We start from the raw sequence: 19497 nt of genomic DNA on the forward strand, positions 1-19497 counted from the left end.
TGCAGGTGGTGCCTGGAATTCTTTGTCGTCACCTTCAAGGTAAAAGGTGTGCCGTCGAGTTGGTGTCGACTCCTGGCAACCACAGAGCCATGTAGTTTTCTTTGGTAGAATACAGGAGGGGGTTTACCATTGCCCTCCCCTGCGTTGCGGTCAGCTTACTGACTGCAGAATCTGATGCAACATTCTGGGGAAATTTGATTTCTTTTTTAACCAAGAAGTGGGCTTCTAGTCCTCGTGGAGTCCTGGGAAATCTGTGAGCAGATTCTAACAAAGTCTGAGAGAACACACAGTTGTGGTTATTAATTCTTGAATCTTAAGAGGACTGGATACATTATACATCTATTAATTGCTGCTTTAAAGGTATTACAAAAAGATGGGGAAATATTGGCTGACAGTGTGACTAAATTGTCCAATTAATTTCAGTGGGACTACTCATCAGTAATTTAGTCTGGACATCAACTATAATCCCACCCCCCACCTTGGAACGACTAGTTAAACAAACTTTGGGTAATGGCAGATTTGGTAAAATTTTCTAATTATGGGTAGCTTAGAGAAAGTCAGTGAACTTATGAGAAATGTATTCGTAATTGGAGTCTCTTTATATGGAATGACAAAGTAAAGTGCAACCATTTGAGATGCTGGAGACCTTTTGAGATAAAGGTTGCCGATTGCCAAGTAATTAGCATATTTTTTGTTTCCAAGGTGGTTTTCAATACAGTGGTTTTGTGTTTGAATCTCAGTGTTGACAACAGGGTTGTAATTGATACCGCATAATTTATATGACTAAACAAATGGAGCTGTGGATCGGGCCGCTCTCAAGTGCATGCCAGGCTTCTGCTGAGGGAAAGGGAAAAGCACACTTGGAGATTTTCTTCATGTAGTTTTCCTCAAGAAGTTCCCATTCTGGGTTAAAATATCCTCCAGGCTTCTGGGGCAGGGTGTGCCTAGGTTTACATTGGGATGGGTGACTAAAGGGGCGCTCTGTCTGCTGTGAGATATACCCCAGAGGTTGTTGGACTACAACGCCCATCATCCCTAGCCACAAAGTCCATAGACTGTCACCGTAGCTCATAGGAACATAGGAACATAGGAAGCTGCCATATACTGAGTCAGATCATTGGTCTATCTAGCTCAGTATTGTCTTCACAGACTGGCAGCGGCTTCTCCAAGGTTGCAGGCAGGAGTCTCTCTCAGCCCTGTCTTGGAGATGCTGCCAGGGAGGGAACTCGGAACCTTCAGCTCTTCCCAGAGCGGCTCCATCCCCTGAGGGGAATCTCTTCCAGGGCTCACACTTCTAGTCTCCCATTCATATGTAACCAGGGTAGACCCTGCTTAGCTATGGGGACAAGTCATGCTGGCTACCACAAGACCAGCTCTCCTCCTCCCACTCAGAGGTGCTTTGCATGCGGAAGGTCCCAAGTTCCCTCCCTGGCAGCATCTCTAGGTGGGGCTGGGAAAGACCCACAGCCTGTGTAGACAATCCAGAGCTAGATGGACCGAGGGTCTGACTTGGGCAGCTTCCTCTGCTCCTAACAGGGGCAGAAGAGTCCCTCCAAGAAGGCCCCCCTGCACTGAGAAGGCGGAGGCACTGCGTCTCGGCCCTTTGCGGCTGCCTGGCCTGGAATCCTAGCTCCCTTCTAACGAAGTTATCATGAATGACACGAGCTGGTGCTGAGCAAGAAGAGTGTGGCCAAGCCCCCCATGAACTCACGTACTCACTCGGTGGCTTGAAGCAAGCCCGTCTCTCTCTCTCTCTCTCCACCCATCCTATGGGAACCCGGGCCCTACTGGCCTGCCCACAGGGGCTCTCAGACTTGGGACCCCAGAGCCTGATGGATTACAACTCCCGCCACCCCCGGCTACAACAGCCAAAGGCCATTGGGCAGCCTCAGGTGGGACCCGTGTTTGGGAGCCGCTGCAAGTGCATTTGGGATGCACTTGGATATGCAAAGAGGGAGGCGTGATCTGCACCAACGGGGTCGTAACAGCTGAGGGATTCTCACACTGATTCCTGCAGAGTCCTCTTTCGTACGGATCCAGAGCTTACCCGTAGCTGAAAGGGTTCAGGGTCCCCCATGCCCCCACCCTAGGGTTGCCAACATTTCATTGCCAGAATGAGGGACACAGGTTTGCGGGGGCTGGCTGGGGGCGGGTTGGGGGTGCTGGGAGGTGTAGCCAGTGGTAATCAAGAGCCTGAGTATCACTGACGTCTATGCAATTGAATGATATGCTATTGAATAAATGAGGGAGGAATGCTGTCCCTCTAGGGACCAACGTTTCATCCCTGAAATGAGGGACATCCTGCGTCATGAGGGAAAGTTGGCAACCCTACCCCACCCCCACCCACCTGTGCCCCCACCCATCTGCACCTGCCTGTGTGCAGATGCAGCCTCTGGTCTGTCAATCAATGTGCTGCTGCTGTATCTGGGCTCCCCCCCCCAGTGGCTGGCCAAATGAAGCAATAACGCTCCAGCAGCAGCAGCAGCTGGAAACACCTCCATTTGTCTTCATCACAGAGAGGCTGCTGTGCCTAGAAGGGATCTCAGGAGGTCATCCAGGCTCTGCCCTGCAAAGCCGCTGTGGCTACAAGCAGTAAACTGAGGAGTTCAAGGGTCCTCTCCAGCAGCAGCGTCCAGCCAGGACACTCCCAAGCAGGCAGCATATCCCCCTGTTCCTTCTTCCTGGGTGCTTCCCAGACTAGACCCTACAGGGGGTCAGGACGGATCTCGGAAGTGGGCTTCCACACTCCCTGCGTCGTGACACCGCAGTCCCTACACGGACAGCAGGGTGCCGTTCACATTGCCAAAGTCTTGTTGCGAATTTAATCGCTGTGATACAGAGCAAGGACGTCGTACATCCAGTGTGAAAAAGTTGCTGGTTTTGGGGGGGTTGTTAGTTGCTGTGAGACTGCTCCCCCTACTATTTACGATCTGAATGCAGCTTGCCCAAACGGAAGCATTTTGCTGCTGTTCCAGCAGCTAGTCTGGAAAGCGCCCTGGTATCTGAGGGGTACACTGCCCCAGAATGTAGAGGTTCCATTTACTTATCATGACTAGCTCCATCCAGCCCTGCATTCTTTTCCCAACGGAAAGTCGGCTGAGCGCTTTTGGGAAACTCACAAGCAGGGCACGTGGTTGTTGATAAGACCCTGGGAGCGGATGGGTTGACAGAACTGCACGACGTCACGTGCGAACTCTGGCTGCACCGTGCATTTACTGAAAGGCACTGCGATACTTGTGGCTTTATCTCCAGCGCCTTTCCTAGGAGTTTGCCAGTGTGGACTTTGCTTCCTTCACTATTGCCTGCCTGCCACCCTTCCATGAGAAACGGACCCTGGGATTGTTCTCCCACCTGGAAAGGTTTTGGATGGATGTGGGCCAGGGTGCTTTCTGATGGACCTGAGCAAATCTGGCTCTGGGAGGGGGCTTTGCTGGACCCACCCTGGGAGTGGGCTGGAGTGACCTCAGCGTGGGAGGCCTCTCTCCACTTCCAGCGCCTTTCCGCTGCTCATCCAGACGGCCCTTCTGTGGGCCCCGAGTGTCAACACCGAAGGATGCCTGCCAAGCTATTTTGGAACAATCCAATTACTCCCCAGCCCAAATCAATACCTGCCTCGATGCTCTGAATTGCTTTCTCCTCCCAGAGATCGTCAAGAGTCCTCGCGCCAGACGGACTGTTTTGAAGATGTCACAACCTATCACAACGCCTTGAACGGGGAGCGCTCCTTGGAGGGCGGCATGCCTCGGCCTGTCAGGCCGGCCCGCCTGAGCCGAGAGAGGAGAGAGCGATGCCTCAGCAGAGGACCGACGGAGATGAAGACAACGGAGAAACCTATTGGCTTGTGCTCCTCACAGCCCGGAGCAGCTGGGAGTTCAAGGGCTGCCGCTTGCTCCTAGGATCGGTTTCTTTGGCAGGAGAGAGTGTGAGGGGCGGTGGGTGTTCTCTCTCTCTCTCTCTCTCTCTCTCAGACATGTCTGCTCCTTTACAAATACACAAGCTGACTAGGGAAACGCCCAGGACGATGGCTCTGAATAATGGTCTATGATTCCTCATTTCTCACCGCAGCAGACAGCACACAATTGCAGCCCCATCCCAAAGACATAGGAACATAGGAAGCTGCCATAGACTGAGTCAGACCGTTGGTCTCTCTAGCTCAGCATTGTCTTCACAGACTGGCAGCGGCTTCTCTAAGGGTGCAGGCAGGAGTCTCTCTCCCAGCCCTATCTTGGAGAAGCTGCCAGGGAGGGAACTGGGAACCTTCAGCTCTTCCCAGAGCGGCTTCATCCCCTGAAGGGGAATCTCTTCCACTGCTCACACATCAAGTCTCCCATTCAGATGCAACCAGGGCAGACCCTGCTTAGCTATGGGGACAAGTCATGCGGCAACCAGCAGGACCTCAGGCCTTCACTGGCTTCACAGAACTATTGTCCTCAAACCTCACCCCCCCCCCCACCGGGGTGTCGGGGTGTCCAAGTTCTAGAAGCCACCAGTCGTCAAGGGCTACAGCGGCCCTTGGGCAAGCAGCCAGCTCTAGCAAACGGCAGGGGAGCCTTAAGAAAGTGAGCAGGAGGCGGGAGCCCTTTCCCCACCTGGGGTCTCTTTCTCACCAGCCAGCGAGGAGCACTCAAAGGCGTGGCCGGCCAGCTAACACAGACTGCCATTCTATAACGACACAGCAGCAACATATCCCAGTTGCTCATGGCAGGAGTGCCTGGAGGCCCCTGCTTGCTTCCTCAAATGCAAAAGGGAGACTGGCAGATGACCAAGAAACCAAGCGACACTGAAGCCCTGCCTGGCCCAGAAGAACCAGCTCTTTGGAAGCTTCTCGGCCCTGACAAGCCTTTCGAACCTAGGGCCAGACCGCCGACGGCCCAGGGAATACCGTGGCACCGTCGCTGGGCTGCCTTCTCATTTCTGTTTGTTTCGGGAATGAAAGCCCTTTCCACGTCTGTGGCTGTGTTCTCCTGCACGCGGCTGGCTGTGAGGAGAGGACGAGGGAGGCAGGGAGCTCTGGAGCATCATGAAGTGGAGCATCTCCCAAAGAGAGGGGCGTGTGTGTGTGCGCGCGCACATTCGCGCGTGGGGTGAAGGAACCAAAACTGGGTGGAGATGTGTGGCAGGGAGAGGAAGCCGATGAAGAGGCAGGCCCAGCTCTGCATGTCGCTGCTCTTCATTTTCTCTCTCCTCATGGCAAAAATCATTTGAAATCCGATGCGCTGCCAATAGGAAGAAAGCGAGACCCTTTGGCAAGGCCCCAGGCTCCAGTGTCGGCTCTGTTGCCCAGAGCAATGCTTTTAAAACTCTGATAACATGTCTGATAAGCCAATTTGGGGTTCCTTGATGGAGATCTCAATTTAAGTGTCCCGGCTAACGCTCATTAATCATCCCCCTTTCCACATTCTCCACTTTGTTCAGGCAAGCCAACCATACCTTCAGTTATCTGTCGCAGCCGCTCTTCAATGTACTAGAACCTCTGGGTTGGGTTACCTTTTTCGCACTGCATTATGGGTTCATGTGGCACCATAGCTTGCTGCTGCCAGGGAGGGAACTTGGAACCTTCTGCTCTTCCCAGAGCAGCTCCATCCCCAAGGGGGATATCTTCCAGTGCTCACCCTTCTAGTCTCCCATCCATATGCAACCAGGGCGGCCCCTGCTTAGCTAAGGGGACAAGGCATGATTGCTACCACAAGACCAGCTCAGAGCGTTGGTCCATCTAGTTCAGCATTGTCTTCACAGACTGGCAGCGGCTTCTCCAAGGTTGCAGGCGGGAGTCTCTCTCAGCCCTCTCTTGGAGATGCTGCCAGGGAGGGAACTTGGAACTTTCTGCTCTTCCCAGAGCGGCCCCATCACCTAATTGGAATATCTTACAATCCTCACGCATCTAGTCTCCCATTCAGATGCAACCAGGGCGGACCCTGCTTAGCTAAGGGGACAAGTCATGCTTGCTACCACAAGACCAGCTTTCCTCTCCTAAAAAGATCTCAAGTACAGAGCCAGGAAAGATATTAGTTAAAATAGGGAGCTGTCATATACTGAGTCAGACCTTCAGTCCATCTAGCTCTGTATTGTCTACACAGACTGGCAGCAGCTTCTCCAAGGTTGCAGGCGGGAGTCTCTCTCTCAGCCCTGTCTTGGAGATGCTGCCAGGGAGGGAACTGGGAACCTTCTTCTGCTCTTCCCAGATTGGCTCCATCCCCCTAAGAGGAATCTCTTCCAGTGCTCACCCATCAAGTCTCCCATTCATATGCAACCAGGGTGGACCATGCTTAGCTAAGGGGACAAGTCATGCTCACTACCACAAGACCAGCTCTCCTCTCAAATAAGCATTGGAACATAGGAAGCTGCCATGCAGAGAGTCAGACCTTCAGTCCATCTAGCTCAGGATTGTCTACCCAGACTGGCAGCAGCTTCTCCAAGGTTGCAGGCAGGGATCTCTCTCAACCCGATCTTGGAGATGCTGCCAGGGAGGGAACTGGGAACCTTCTTCATGCAAGCAGGCAGGTGCTCTTCCCCTGAGCTCTGGCCCCACCCCGGGCGGGCGGGGGGGGGAGATATCTTACAATGCTCACATATAGACTCCCATTCCAATGCACCAGGGTGGACTCTGCTTAGCAAAGGGGGCGATTCATGCTTGCAACCACCAGGCCTGCTCTCCTCCTGGAGATTTGTGGCTTGACAGTATGAAAAATATTTGGTAGGAATATTAGTAATATAATATTCTAATAATAATATAAAAATATTAGTCACGGAGGAATCTCCAGGAACAGTTTCAAGCCTACCAAATGTGGTAGAATTCTCTGCCAAAAGAGGTCGAGGCACCCTGTTAACCTTCCACAAGGAGCAGCAACATGTCTGTTTTCTGTTGACCTTCCCAAATTAGCTGATTTTTCTTTCTAGTGGTATGAAATTTCACTGCCTTTTTGTGATGATCATGGTTTGGATTGTTCTATTGGACGTTTACTGTTTCAGCCTCGTTTGTTTGCACTGGTGAGCTGCTTCCAAAATTCATGTAAACAAGTGGCAGGGGAAAGGATTTAAGTAGGACATTAAATACAAATCAAAGATGCCACCAGGCTAGTTGGAGGCTGCTATGGTTGGACGCTGCGCTTAGGCTAGGGCAGAGGGGAAAACGTGAAGGCACACTAAGCAGGAGAAGAGCAGGAGGGTAGTCAGACTGGGGATGAAATATTTAGCAGCTGCAAAAGAGCTTTCTTGCTGGCTTTGCTGCTGATGTGGAGTCACGAACCCTTTCGCACTCCACACCCCATTAGACATTTGATGCAGTTTTCGCACCCTTAGAAAAAGTGGCGGATGGGTGAGTTCTCCCCCCCCCCCATTCCTCTCACCCCAACTCACTTTCTTTGTCAGGGCAGAGAAGTAATTCCTCTCCTCATGGAGGCTACATTGCAGGATCGGTGGTGACAGATCCTTCTTAAGCAGCAATGCTCTTGTTTCTTCTTGTTATGTGAGGAGAGCTGGTCTGGTGGGAGCAAGCAGGACTTGTCCCCTTAGCTAAGCAGGGTCCACCCTGGTTGCATATGAATGGGAGACTAGAAGCATGAGCACTGTAAGATATTCCCCTCGGGATGAAGCCGCTCTGGGAGGAGCATCTAGTTTCCAAGTTCCCTCCCTGGTAGCATCTCCAAGACAGGTCTGAGAGAGATTCCTGCCCGCAACCTTGGAGAAGCCTCTGCCAGTCTGTGAAGACAATATTGAGCTAGATGGACCAAGGGTCTGACTCAGTATTTGGCAGCTTCCTAGGTTCCTATGAGCTTCGTCCCTCAACTCCGGTTGCAAAGCAACTAGACTGCCAGAATTTGAACATAACCCTGGCTCCATGGAACCAGAAGTCCTGATAGTGGCCCTCATGACAAACTGAAGGTACAAATCTCTGTATGGGGAGGAAAACCATGGGTCCATTTTGCAGCAACGCTGCGGTTGCCCACATTCCGACGTGCTGAGAATGAACCCGGAGGTCCCCTCACCTCCGGTTTTGTGTCACGTGCGAATGCGGCCACAATCTCACTCCAAGTGAACACCCAGAGCTGTGTTTCATTTCTTTTGCTGACCTGGGGGAGGTCAGAAGCATTCGTATAGAGCATAGTTCTGTTTTACAAGCATTCCAATAAACAACATTTCCCCATAAAGCTTTGGATTTGTTTGAATATAAACAAAGGACATTAAACGTGCTTTATTGAATTTTCCCCTAATCAAGTAGTCATTTCAAATACATTCAGCTGTTAGGGAAACTTCTGAGATATTTATGCCAATAGCGGCTGGCCCTTACAAGGCCAGCCGCTATTGAGGTGGGGAGGTGGGGGGGAGGAATTGATCCAGAAGCCTCTCTGTCCAAGGGGATGGCCTTGGCCTTGGAATCTCAGCGGAATGGCTCAGATCAGGGGCATAGCTCTAACTGAACAAGGGGGGGGCACCTCCAGATGGGGAGGGCACCTCCAGCCACAGGGGCAAGGTGCCTCTCAATCCCAGTTGCAGGGGGGCCACAGCAGGAGGGAGGGCATGACTTTATCGCTTGCCTGGGGGCTCCCCAGAGGCATCTGGTGGGCCACTGTGGGAAACAGGAGGCTGGACTAGATGGGCTTCCTTGGGCCTGATCCAGCCGGGCTGTCCTTATGGCAAATATCCCTGAGCCCCTGTGGCAGGGGGCGGCATCAGCTGGGTGAGGACTTGCTCTTCACCCTTCCTCTCCCACCTCCCCAGCTCACTAGCACACTGTTGGCTCCTCATTGGAGGACTCATCTTGATCGTTAAAAAGACCAGCCTTCTCCAGATTAACCACAGGGTCACGACGGATCTGCCAAGCGTGCTTCCGTCCTTCTTGCGTTGTGACACAAGGGGCCGTGCCCATTTCCAACGACTTCTTTCAGGTTTTGTCTTTGTGATTTAGTGCAGCAGTGTTGCAAGTCAGTCGCAAAAAAAGTTGCTGTGTTTCCCCATTGTAGGAGTTTGAGATTCTGGGGATCGTTTTCAAGACGATCCTGCCAAGCCGAAGCATTGGGGGCGATAACGTGTGATCTGAAAAGTGTCCGAGGGGGTGATATATTGTATGCACAGGATTTTGAGAAATGGTGTGCCAAGAATGTTGTGTCCCCCCGCCACGTCCTTATACTTCTTCTGCAGTAAAGGCATGAAAGTGGGTAGGAGGAGGAGGAGGAGGAGGAAGTGGTGGGTCTTCCGTTCCCCCCTAGGGCCCACCCCAACCCTGCCATGGTTCAGATCTGTATCTGGAACAGAAGCGATGGGGCCAGGTGTGGGCTGACTGCACAAACTGAGCATTGCTTCCCCGTGGAGGAGGAGGAGGAGACTAGAACGCCTCTGCCCTTGGAAAAGTGTGCGTGGCAGAGGGCCGGACTCTGCACCCTGCAATCCTGTGTCTCCCATGCCTGTACTTAAAGCCGGCAGCAGCTTTGCATCCCACCCAACGTGCTGTAGATAGGAATGGGGGTGAGATGCACCGGGCCAAGGGCCCAGCTTTGCTGCGTAGGAGAGGGCAAGGCAGAAAGTCCTGCTGCCGCTGGCAAGGGAGAAGCTGCACCCGCCAGACTTCCCCCTCCTGCACACAGCCACCCAAGGCCCACACAAGCTGTGCTCCTCCTCCTCCCCACCTGCTCCCCTAGACATCCTGCTTCTGCGGGGGTGTGTGGTCATCAGCCGGCCTCCGTCTTGCTCCATCTACAAAACGTTTATTCAAACAGGATATTAAGCTGCCTGCCGCTGCTCTCTTTGGGCTCATCATTACTCACATTTCCCATCTTTTCGCCGGTCTCCCGAGGCGAGGCGAGGCTTGGAGCCGATGAATATTTAACAGGCGATTGGTATGTGGGAGATTCAGCCTGCCTTCCAAATCACACCTTTGGATTCACGCACTGCCTTGATGTGTCTGTGCCCCACCCCCAGACAACTTCTCTCTGTTCAAATGCGGGTGGGGGGGGGCAGGCTAGACCCCATCTCCTTATTCTTCAGGCCCCTCCCCAATCTTCACAGAGTCTTTGATTTTGCTGGTCACTCACTGCTCTGCTTTTGCTGACCATAGGGGGCAAATCTTTTTTTTTAAAAAGGGAAGGGGGCTGCCAGGACTTTGTGGAGGAGAAGTTTGGAATGAAATGAAGGAAGGGGCAAGAAACCATGGCTGGGTTCACACAACCACAAGGATCCTGGTTAAACAGTTAATCAAGATCAGTGAGCCCTGTGGAGCTGACAGTGAGAACCCAGGATTTCACAGAAATCCTAGTCAGACAGCTCCAGGTAACCAGCATTTAGCCAGGATGAATAACCAAGATTCATGTGACTGTGTGAACCCTGCCCATGAAACGTCGGGAGCATGGGGGACGGTGCACACGTGATGGAGAGGAGAGCTGGTCAAGGAGAGGAGGGATAGTCGTGTGGAAGCAAGCTTGACTTGTCCCCTGAGCTAAGCAGGGTCTGCCCTGGTTGCACATGAAAGAGAGACTAGAAGTGTGAGCACTGGAAGAGATTCCCCTCTCAGGAGATAGAGACGCTCTGGGAAGAGCATCATGATTTGGGTCTTTCATGGTGTGTTAGAGCGTAGCCCGATTTCTGTCTGGGGTAAAAAAACCCCAAGTTTTGCATTGGTATTTTGGGGCAACTTCAAACCCACAGTAAAGCTTGGCAGAAAACGCACGGTACAGCCCGCTGTCTGGAAATGCTCCATGGGAAGGTATAGAGGGAGAAGCTGATCCTCAAGGTATCCAGGCCCCAAACCGCTCAGGGCTTTAAAGGTCACAAACAACATCTTGGACTGAACCTGAAAACAAACTGGTAGCCAATGCAGATCGTGCGCAGTTGGGGAGAGAGGAGCAGGCCTTTCCAGACGAGGCCTGGGCTGGTCAGCCAGTGGAAGCCGGGAGAAGGGTCTCTTGGTCACCAAGGCCACCTGCACCTCCAGGAGGAGATCCAGACTGAAGCTCCTCCAGACTGGACTCTGTACGTGGGAGCACAACAACTGCCACAAAAGACGAGGGCAAGCTTAATGGAGACGTAGAGAAATGCATGGAGACCAGGTCTGTCTGTAGTCTGGATGGCTACAGGGTACCTCCATGACCAGAGGCAGTCTACCTTTGAGGGGGCAGCTGTTGGGGAGCAGCACTGGGAGAGAGAGTGGGCTGTACTGTGGGAATCAGGAGGCTGGACTAGAGAAACTGCCTTGGGCCTGATCCAGCAGGGCTTCTCTTAGGTTCTTATGTGGCCTCATCAAGAACAGGGTGGAAAACATCTCCTCTCCTGTTGTGAACATTCAAGTCACTCTGTGGTTTGCGGTATTCAAACCGCCCGCCCCCAAAAAACAACATTAGAGACTAGGTAAGGGAATTATTAGATCTGGGCAGACATGGAATGTTTTGAGATCATTACATCATTTTTTTAATAGAGCGGAGGAATTCCAGGTTCATAATAGATGCATGTGAACGAAAGCCTGTGAATGTTTCAGCGTGTTCCGACCAACTCCAAGCCCAAAGGAATCCCACCGTGCGAAAAGAAGCCGGCTCTTGTGCACCATGGGAAGCCGGTGGCCTGTTCCGTGCCTTTTGGAGTCCGCCAGCCATGGCCCATTAAATGAGGTTTCAGAAATACCCGAGGAGGAGACCGCCACTTCTGGACCCAGGGTGATCTTGGCTTGCATACGTCATACCCTGCTCATGTGCTCCAAGCCAGGCAAAGCGGGGCTTGGTCATTACTGATGAGCAGCCGGGGAGGGGTGACGGGGCGGGGGGGGGGCTCTTTGAGGCAGGCAGCTCCGTGGTGGGCACAAGTCAGACCACCTTCCTGCTGTCCTTCTTTTGACAGCGTTTTTTATAAGATGCCCAAAGCTGGAGCTGAGCTCATTTTATGTCTGGAAATCTTCATTTTTGTTTCATCTGGTTTCCTTTCTTCCCCCAGCCATTTAATTACTTCGACTGTGAGCCCTTCAGGGACAGACATGTTGTTGTTGTTGGTGGTGATGGTGGTGGTTATAAGCAGCTCTGAACCCACCGGAGAGAGTGAGATATAAATCGGAGAGAGACGGATATACATAAATACAGCAATGTTTTCTGTCTGGTCTGGTTGTGGTGTCACACATGGATATGGGCACAGTGGCCGAGAAGAGCTGGTCTTGGGATAGCAAGCATGGATCGTCCCCTTTGCTAAGCTGGGTCCACTCTGGATGTGCGTACAGTGTCTTATATTATATTAATTTTTTTTTTTAAAAAAATTACCTGTAGCCCCTTCAGGGGGCTTCCTAAAGGCCGTGGGGGGGTCTGCCCTCCCCCCGCTGGCCTCTAGGGCCTCGCAGGGATCATTTGAGCATGTGTGGTGGCCATTTTTAAAAATAATCTTTTTTTAAAAAAATGGCCGCTCAAAACAAAATGGCCACCGTGCATGCTCAAATGACTTCTGCAAGGCCTGGCATGGCCTAGGGCCTCACAGAGGCCATCTGAGCATGCATGGTGGCCATTTTGTTTTTGGCAGTCTTTTAAAAAAAATTAATTTTACAAAATGGCGCCCCCTTCAAGTGGCGCCGGGGGTACGTGCCCTGCCTGCCTCACCCTAGATACGCCCCTGACTATGGAGGTTGAGTTCATGACAGTTACCCTGTGCTGACAGATGCAAACTAAATCCACATCATATTGGTGGGGGGTCCCCAGGTCAGAGTTACCATGTTTAAAGCAGCGGAAAGTAGCTCCCCTTAGTTAGAACGACTCGTTCAACTCTGGGTTGACTCATGCGACTGTCTGCTGTCTCTCCTTACTGCTTGCCTCATTATTGCATTCATTGCTTTTTTATGATCAATTGATGGATTGATTTTGTAAACGATTTTCAGGTCCTCCAGGAAAACAAGGCAGGAGATAAATCTTTTAACAAACTAGAGACTCACATGAATGAAGTTCTAGACACGCATCACCCCCAGAAGCCAACGAGGGGCAGAGACCAGACACTCAGGACCGGTTCTGTAAACAGGGATCCGTCTCTCATATAATGAAACCTTTCCTCAGTCTTCAGCATGTGGACCATTGTTTCTGACATGGTTATGCCACCCTTCCGGCAAGGGGTTTGAGGTGGCATTGCAGGGAGGGTCTCCCCTTTTATCCTCACAACAACCCTGTGAGGTAGGGTAGGCCAGGCCAAGGGGTGAGCACGGGGTCCACGGTCACCCAGTGAGTTTCGTGGCTGAGTGGGAATTTCAACTCGGGTCGCCTAATCTAAGCCCGAATCTCCTCGCTCTCCTCCATGTCATCTCTCAAGTGCCGGTGAGGCACAAGAGTCAACCCAAAAGGCTTGGCGGGGCGGTGGGGGGGACACACCTTGAGATCAGCTGCCAAGAGCTGCCTTGCCCCATGCTCCTGGTGGGGGCAAGCTCCCCTCCCAAACCAACCCTTGCAGGCATCATTGGAAGTGTATTGGGGGCAGGGAGGGGGAAGGAAGGTTGCTATCGGCCTCTCTCTCCTCCTGCTCCAGTGGCCGAGGGCATCTGGCCATCCTGCTGCCTGAGGCGACTGTCTCAACTCGCCTCATGAAAGGGTGTGTGGTGTGAAGAAGAGGCATTCTTGGAAGGACAGGCCTTGGCGGGCTCCTCTCAGCTCAGCCGGCAAGGAGTTTGAGGGTGGTCAACGGTGACGGAAGCCCCTGCTAACTGAGCAAAGAGGCACCTTTCAAGATGGTGATTCTCTTCTATTTAGCAGGGGGAGAGCAAATGGCCCTATCCGTCCCCAGCACAGCATCCCTCCAGTGGCCGCCGGTGGTGTCTATCTGGAGTTTCTCTTTAGACTGCGAGCCCTTTGGGGATAGGGATCCATCTTATGACTTTATTATTGTTTTCTCTGTGTAAACTGCTTTGGGAACTTTAGTCGAAAAGCAGTCTATAAATATTTGTATGTATGTATGCAACCATGTCTCGAGATTCACCATAGCAAGATGATGATGAATATTTATATGCCACTTTTCAACAAACGTTCCCAAAGTGGTTTACATAGATATACATAAATAAATGAAATGGCTCCCTGTCCCCAAAGGGCTCACAATCTGAAAAAGAAACAGAAGAGAGATGCCAGCCGGAGCCCCTGGAGGGATGCTGTGCTGGGGACGGAGGGGGGCAGTTGCTCTCCCCCTGCTCCATAAAGAGAATCACCGCTTTTCAAAAGGTGCCTCTTGGCTCAGTTGGCAGGGGTTTCGCCATAGCAAGCCACCCCAATCTCCAGGCTTGCCTTTGGACTGGCCGTGTGGCATGGGGAGTCTGGAGGCCAGATCCTTCTGCTGCATGACGCCCATCGCTGGCGGAAGGCGACAGGGTTCTGCGCTCAGTAGCAGAGGATGTCGTCAGCTGCTGCCTTCAGAGAACGGCTCTCTTCGCCACTCTGCATATTTATGCCTGGCAGCTCAGGGGCTGTTGTTTCCCACCCACCCCCCTGCTTTGAATATACAATCTCAGTCTTGACAGTCTCTTAAAAATAGATGCAACACAAGTGATAAAAGAGATTTAGAATGGATTTCGAAAGCGGTGCGCCCCCCCCTTTAATATCACACATTATTGGGGACTCGCAGAGAATGCCAATGGAAGGGGAGGAGACCCAGGCAAGCCCTGTGCATTGAGGCAGCTCGTGGGGTGCAGTTGTGCAAGCGCCCCCGTCCCAAAGATTGCCAAGCAGTGGCACCCGCCTATCTCCAGCTGACTCTTCCAAGAGTGGCTCGGACAGGGTGGAAATATGTCACATTACTGGGTAAAAGGTCTCCAGGCATGGCTCCAGAGTTGGCAGCCCAGCCACCACACCCCCAATGAGCTCAGGGGAGGGGAGCATATATGGGCCTCCTCTTTAGTCTACCCTCACAACAACCCTGCGAGGTAGGGAGGGTGGCCCACTTTCCAGGTTTGGCCTGAAGAGCCTCCAGGATCTGGCATGTGACAATAGAAAGCCATTCTAAACATTTTGATGGCTGGCGGGTGAAAAATATCGCAGGAGGCAGAATAGCCAGTAATTGGCAGTCCTGTTCTGCTATGTGGCTCCACTGAGAACTTGCCACTTCTGCCAAGTGGATGCTGCCAGCAGGACCCAGGAATGGCAGAGAGAGGCGGAGGGGGCGTGAAACCTGAGCCCAGAGGTCCAAGTGGGGCCTGGCCAGAGCTACAAGCCCATTAAAGGTAAAGGTGTGTCATTGAGTCCCACAGAGCCCTGTGGTTATCTCTGGTAGAATACAGGAGGGGCTGACCATTGCCTCTCAGCAACTTCCTATTTCGCTTCTGCCCAGTATACTGCCAGCAGGGATTTGAACTGACAGCCTTCTGCTTGTAAGTCAAGCTTTTCCCTGCTGTGCCATTAGGTGGCTAGATACAAGCCCATTACTGGGAGTTTAAAAAATGAAGCTAAATTGCAGACTGAGGCTACATTGCTTGGCCCCCCCCCCAATCTCTGGAAACTTGCCTTGGCCACCGCTGCTAAGTGAGCAAAGAGGCCCCTTTGAAAAGTGGTGATCCTCTTTATTGAGCAGGGGGAGAGCAACTGGCCCTGTCCATCCCCAACACAGCATCTCTCCAGGGGCTGTTGCTGGTGTCTGTCTTGTGTTTCTTTTTACATTGTGAGCCCTTGGGGGACAGGGAGCCTTACTTACTTACTTTATTTATTTATATGTAAACTGCTTTGGGGACTTTTGTTGTGAAGCGCTATATAAATATTCTTTGTATTTATTTAAAAACTCTCTCTGTTTCAGGAGGAGCCATGCCTCCTGCAGACATTCAGCCAGGGCTTTGCAGACAGCGAGACACTTGCTGTGTTTTTGGCAAAGGCTAGAAAGCAAAAGGCTCAGGAATCTGGATTCGGCACCCACCTCCCACACACCCACCCAGAGTCCCAGCCCGCACAGAGCTGGCGCCGTTTGGCAGGAGAGGGCTTCTGGGAAGGATCATTATTCTATCAAATCCGAGCATTATTGCCTGTCGGAGCCTGCAGTTTTTCCCTGCTACATAACGGATCAACTTTTAAATCAGCAATGCAGCTGCCTTAACACACACACATCCCCGCCCGACTTCAGCGTTCTCTGGGGATTCCTCTTTTGCCTTTAGCATATGCATGGACAAACCCCGCATGCCTGTCGTCGGGGTTTTTATATCCAATAAACTGCGCTTGGACCCTTTGAGCTGCGATGTGCAGGATTCAGCCCAGCAGGAGAAGGCTGTCCTCCAGGGGCACAGAGTGAAAACAACAAGGCCCCCACCACCACCGCCGGCCCCCAGCAAATTGGAGCAAGAATGCTCTTTCCTCCCACATGCAGGCACCAAGCGCCCCCTCTATGCATTATGCCCATTTTTATTACAACCCCCAAACACTCCTAAGAGCCAAGGTTGTAAAAAGGTGAGGATGCTTTAGAGCTCCGACGGACGCTTAAAACTGGCTGCTTCTGTATTGGCCTCTCGCCCGTCCCACGCCCGGCAGGTCACAGGAACAGCGAGAGCCACGACACGGGTGCCTTTTCAAATATTCACCGGCTGGAAGGAAGGCACAGCAAGGCTATTTATGAGCCGGGTTCATTATGGCGAAGAGGGTCTGTTGGCACACCGCTCTCCTGAGATGCAGTGCTGGGGGTGGGGAGCCCTATTCTGTGGTCCAGCCAGAGGGGTGTGTGTGTGTGAGAGAGAGAGAGAGTCCAGCGCAGATTGCTCAGGAGCAAAGCCAGGAGGACTGGGCACAAAATAAGGTTCTCACAACCCACGCAAAGCTGGCCAGCTGGGAATCTGTGAGTCATGCACACGCTCCCGATTCCTGGGCATGAGGCCACCAAAGGTTTTGGTGGTGCCGGGTTGCACCATGCTACCCTGTAGCAACAGGATCGGGGCAGATCCCCTGGCACAAGAACATTGCGTCCCAAGGAGGAAAAGTTAGTGCTTGTGTCAGGATCTCCGTTGTGAAACGAAATGCCCTGCGTGCGCCAGTCCCTGTGTAGAAGGCACGGGACAGCCATCTTGCCTGAGAGGGAGAGGCTGGTGTGAAGCGCGCCCTCTCGCTCTCATCTCGGCTGAGCTCCTTGTGGTGGGTGCTGATATCATCCGCTGCTGCGTGTCGCCTTATCAGTGTTGGTTCTGTGTGAGAATCTGGCCCATTACGCTGTCTCTCTGTGTGCCTGTGAGGGCCACGCTTTGCTCATGTGTGGCTATTCGCCAGCAACGGACGCTTAGTTGTAATCAGCTCTAAAAGGCAGTCTCTTTAGAGGGCTAATTGGGCTAATCACCAGTGGGCGAGCATGCAGTGCCTCGGACTTCTGCCAAGAGCCACATCTCCTAGGGCGACGGGATCCCAGGGAGTGTGCGTTTCGAGGGATGTAAGCCTTTCCCCCACTTGATCTCTCTCTGATTAGGAACATAGGAAGCTGCCATATACTGAGTCAGACCCTTGGTCCATCTAGCTCAGCGTTATCTGCACAGACTGGCAGAGGTTGCAGACAGGAGTCTCTCTCAGCTCTATCTTGGAGATGCCGCCAGGGAGGGAACTTGGAACCTAGGTGCTCTTCCCAGAGCAGCTCCATCCCCTAAGAAGGGAATCTCTTCCAGGGCTCACACATCAAGTCTCCCTTTTGTATGCAACCAAGGCAGACCCTGCTTAGCTAAGGACAAGGTATGCTTGCTGCCACAAGACCAGCTCTCTCCCTCTGCTCAAGAAAGAAAAACCACTTTTAAAAGGTGCCTCTTAGTTGCTTTAGGGGCAAACAGCCACTTCTATAGGTCGGGATTTTTGGTGGAAAAAAGACACAAGGGGCAATGCGTTCACCTCCCCTCCCTGTGTGCCATGGTCTCGACCAGGATCAGGCCCGCATGCTGGTTTTTAGTGGGAGTTGCTCCTGGCACAAAGCACAGCTCTGAAAAGTGAATCTAGGCAACCATCTAACTTGACCCTAAGATCCTTTTTTACCTTTTGTGGACTAGGCTTGCTTCATTATATATCTGGGATGTTTGCCCATGAAACCTGTGCCATGATCCCTTGGCTTGCCTTTATGGTGCCAGAGTCATATCACCGTGTAAATTAGAAGTCTTACTTAAGTGACATGACTTCCTCCTAAGAATCCTGGGGACTGTAATCAGGCGGGGGCATGGTTGGCGAACCCCAGGCTGCCTCTGAGCCCCCAGGACTCCATGCTGAGAGGGGGTGTCTGGGTGTGGGCTTGATATACCTGCAGCAGCTTCTCTGGGTGAGAGAGGGCTTCACTGTCCGTTCCAGAGATGGCCGTCCTTATGCACGAAGTCTGGCTCCATCTGCTGAATTAGCCCAAGCTTTGCTTTGCTTCATTAAACTCCCCGCATTTGCAACAACCTCAGGTCCTCATGATTAGGTAAATACAGTTGCCAACTGGCCAGGAAACACATCCTGCACCCAGATCTGCAGAAACCGGAAGCCGGTTTCTCGTGATGGCACGGAGGTCAGCGTTCTCACTTGCCAACGTGTGGCTGTCAAGCTGCAGCTAAAGGCAGAGGAGCAGGAGCTGGCTGAAGGAAGGAGGGAGAGGGCTGGCCGTTTGACAAGGAAGGAGCTGTTCACATTTCAAGCAGCTGTGAAGAGGAGTGGAGGGACGTGGGAGCCCGGAACCAGCACCCAGGCCCTGGACTGGAAGCCCCGTTGTTGCTGCGGCTGGTGGTGGACATGAATGGAGAACGCATGACCAATTCTCCATGCTGGCAAGGCAGATGGAGAAAGGCTCATTACTTATGCATGGTAATTGTCACACCGAGACACATTCGCGGGCTGTTGCTTCGCTGTGCTGCTTTGGAGCTCTTACAGTTCTTGCCCAGACTCAAACGCAAGGGGTTCTGTCAAGGGCACTCCAAGCTGAGTTTCCAAGCTGCAGGCCCTACAAAGCCTCCTGTGTGCTGGGTCCCCAGTCTGTGGGTCACACAGCATATACCGTAGGAGATGGGAGACAGCATGGGGAGGGGAGGGGGAAAAGCCAAACTGGTTTCCACTTCAGGCAGCAGCTCTCACATGCGGGTTCCCAGATGTAGGCTCCCAAATGTCGCAGGACTACAACACCCACCATCCAGTTTTAAACTGGCAAATGAAGCAGATCCTATAAAGGGGGCACATTAAGCAAATTATTTGTCTTATGCTTGCTTAATTTAAACAGGACCCCGTTTAAAAGAGGCTGGACACCCAACCTGTTAGGGATGCTGCCGCAGATTCCTGCAGTGATGATCAGGGGGCTGAAGACCTGCAGGGTCCCTTCTGACTCTACAATTCTATGATTTTGTAGTTCTAAAGATATACTTCAAAGTCTGTGGCCTGCTGAAACCTCAAAAACCAAAGGGGGTGGTGGTGAGGCGGGGGTGGGGAACAAAATTCTCAGCAACTGGGGAGGGGGCTTCATCATCTTTACTATATAGACCAATGTATGCTGGGGCTGTCTGGTCTTCTTCTTTTTGCTATATAAACTGCTTTGTGGACTTTTGTTTGGTTGAAAAGCAGTATATACTTATTTTTAATAATGCTAATAGAGCAGAAGGAGAATACA

General features: G+C 52.3%; 1 long non-coding RNA gene across 5 annotated transcripts in view; it reads left to right on the forward strand.

Annotated features, from left to right (window-relative positions):
* Nucleotides 1–19497, forward strand: part of LOC128338899 (uncharacterized) — a 62742-nt gene that overhangs the window by 40823 nt on the left and 2422 nt on the right. Inside the window, exons 4-5 of one of the 5 annotated variants that reach the window (XR_008312745.1) lie at nucleotides 11405–11639; nucleotides 11914–12313. The exons of 1 other annotated variant lie outside the window; for it this stretch is intronic. This is a non-coding gene — a long non-coding RNA (uncharacterized LOC128338899). Of the gene's footprint in view, nucleotides 1–11404; nucleotides 11712–11913; nucleotides 12314–15714; nucleotides 19277–19497 lie in introns of those variants that run through there. 3 more of the 5 variants (XR_008312741.1, XR_008312743.1, XR_008312744.1) reach the window with 3 other exon arrangements.

The sequence above is a fragment of the Hemicordylus capensis genome, chromosome 17, assembly GCF_027244095.1.
Source record: "Hemicordylus capensis ecotype Gifberg chromosome 17, rHemCap1.1.pri, whole genome shotgun sequence".
NCBI classification, from domain to species: domain Eukaryota; kingdom Metazoa; phylum Chordata; class Lepidosauria; order Squamata; family Cordylidae; genus Hemicordylus; species Hemicordylus capensis.